Source organism: Arachis ipaensis, chromosome B03 (genome assembly GCF_000816755.2).
Source record: "Arachis ipaensis cultivar K30076 chromosome B03, Araip1.1, whole genome shotgun sequence".
Lineage (NCBI taxonomy): Eukaryota > Viridiplantae > Streptophyta > Magnoliopsida > Fabales > Fabaceae > Arachis > Arachis ipaensis.
In genome coordinates this window covers 80,244,230-80,247,072 of record NC_029787.2, presented here as the reverse complement: position 1 = coordinate 80,247,072, position 2,843 = coordinate 80,244,230, and the positions used below count along the sequence as shown (strand labels likewise).

The 2,843-nt window shown below is 33.5% G+C and overlaps 1 pseudogene; it reads left to right on the top strand.

The window, feature by feature from the left end:
* LOC107633309 overlaps positions 1 to 2,843 on the top strand; it is an 8,750-nt pseudogene that overhangs the window by 1,753 nt on the left and 4,154 nt on the right.

The window sequence follows — 2,843 nt, the reverse complement described above, 5'->3', positions numbered from 1 at the left end:
AGTTAGGATACAACTATATATATATATATATATATATAAAATGAATTTGACATCCTAAACTAAATATTTAATTAGTTTTGGAATAAAGAGTAAAAGAATAAAAACTTTAACCTAAATTGTAATTTTGAGTTAATTTGAATAAAAATTGTATCCAAGTCATAGCTGCATGCCTGCATCGTTCGCTAGCTGTATCGGATAAGGGTTTCAAAAATAGACCCGATCATTATTTTAGGTCAGGTTCGGTTCATAACTCGGGTCATCCGAACTCGGTCCGGTGACCCGGTCATCATACACAATTAATATTTTGTGTTATTAGTGATGGATGATGGTTATTCTTACGTAGAATTTAAATATTGTAAACTTTAATATTTTGTGTTATTATTCATTATAAGATTATAAGTTAATGTTTTATGTTTAAAATGCATAAGACTTTAAACTAATGCATAATATTGTGTTATTTGTATTGGTTTAAATATTTGGTGTTATTAGACAATATTAGTATTGATTATGGTTATGCTTTAATTTTAGAGAAGAGTTGGTTCTTGTTATATTTTTTAAGTGAATTTTACTGTGTAAATTGTGAAATAATAGTTGGAGATTAGATGATTGTTAAAGATCCAGTTTTCACCCGATTTTTACCAGGTTTTCACCCGACCCGAAAGTGCGTAGGTTTCATTGGATTTAGGATCGGGTTAGAGTTTAAAAATTAGAACCGATCTATATTTTGGGTCGAGTCTGGGTTAAGCTAAATTCAATATGACCCGATCCATGTACACCCCTAGTTAGTAACTTAGTCATGCCCGGTAGGTTTTCGTGTATAATATAATTTGCATCTCTATTACACAAAATCTATGCAAATATATATGACAAAGCTTATGTAGTACATGAATCATTATATTTTGAAGTCTTTCTTTGAGTTAGTTACATGTTGACAAAAAGTATTGGTCAACTTAATATTTTTAATATTAGATTCTTTGAAAAGAAAGCAACTAAATTGGATTTTTATAATATTAAGAGCCCGACACTTTTAATAAAACAAAGAAAAATTGATTAATATTGAATAATTAAATATAAAGAAGAAAAAATATTGGTTTTTCTATATTATTTTTGCCTTTTAATTCATCACGAAATGAAAGCATGCCATGTTTTTCACAAAGGACTTAGTTCGACAGAAATAGTGGCACTCGGTCTTTCTTTATAACTTGTTATATATGTTTTGTCCTTACTTGGAGTGCAGGAAGCCCAAGAGTAGAGGGAGACGAAGACGAAGACGATGTGGATGATATAGAACATGAATTCAAAATGTTGGAAGAAAAGGAAGAGTTGCGGCAAAGGAAGAAGAGTAGCGGATATGATAATGAGAATGCTAAATCAGCATCCTTGGCCAAGGTCAGTTCGTACTGATAATTAAATGGAAATATAAAACAGTTTTTTTAGTGTATCTTAATATATAACAAACGTGGTGAATGGAAGTAACTGAGAATATCTTAACAAAGGTGGTGGAACTATGTTCATGCAAGCTAAGAACTCAAGATAATATTTCTCTCTAGCATTTATTTTTTGTAGATTTAAGAGCTGCCTGTATCTACATACCACGAGCCGGGTGAGCTAAAATCCTGAAACATAAATGTTAAACAACATCATTGGCTATTTTAAAGAGAGAAATGATGCTATTTTACAGCCTAAATCTGAAAATTTTGAACGTCTTCGTGATGTAGGCTATGAAAAATTTGCTGACAAAGAGAGAGCAGATGACTGGATGTTAAACCAAGGAAATCTATGGCCTGAAACTGAGGCTACAGTTGATCCCGAAAAGGCTATGTATGCATGAAGAAAGCATTCCCCTTTCCCTAATTTAGCAAATTTGCAATGCTATTTTGACATCTCAGGAACACTGTTCTATACTAATTTGATGCTCTTGCTACTGTCATATGATATCATTGTTCCAGTAAAGATGAAAGTAGACAGCCACTCTCAAGGAAGGTGGCAATACCATCCGGAAGACTCAGCCCTTACAGGATGATGGTTGCAGCGAGGCTCGTGATTCTCTTGCTATTCTTTCAATACAGAATCTTCCACCCAGTACCTGAAGCAATTGGACTCTGGTTCACATCTGTGGTGTGTGAAATTTGGCTAGCATTGTCATGGCTGGTTGATCAACTTCCTAAATGGTTTCCCATTGATCGCCAGACGTATATTGATCGTCTTTCAATCAGGTATATATCCTGAGCTTCCTCCGCCAGATGATGTCTAAATGTATCTGGTTTTCGTATTCATTTTTCTTCTTTTGCTCCTTTTAATCTTTTTATTTTTATTTTTATGTTTTTAAATTCAAATAAGCAAGGTCTTGACAAACATATGTTCGAGGAGATTATATATTATTTACTTACAAAGTACCAAATAAATAACAAAAATAAGATAACTAGCTAAACATCCTAAAACTAAGATGAATCAACACTTTGTCATGAGTAGCCTTTTGAGTAAGTTTACACCAAGGAGTCAATATTACAAAATAACCTGTGCTGTCGTGAGATGAATTAGTATAAAGGTTGGTTCTATCAAAATCTTATATATAAATTGAAGAGCTAAATGTATAGATCTTGTAATGCAGATTTGAACCGGCGGACAAGCCGAATATGCTTTCTCCAATAGATATATTTGTCACTACAGTGGATCCGACGAAGGAACCTCCTCTAGTTACAGCCAATACTGTTCTTTCAATCTTGGCTCTGGATTACCCAGCTGACAAAATCTCATGTTACGTTTCTGATGATGGAGCTTCCATGCTCACCTTTGAGGCTCTTCAAGAAACTGCTGAATTCGCAAGAAAATGGGTACCGTTC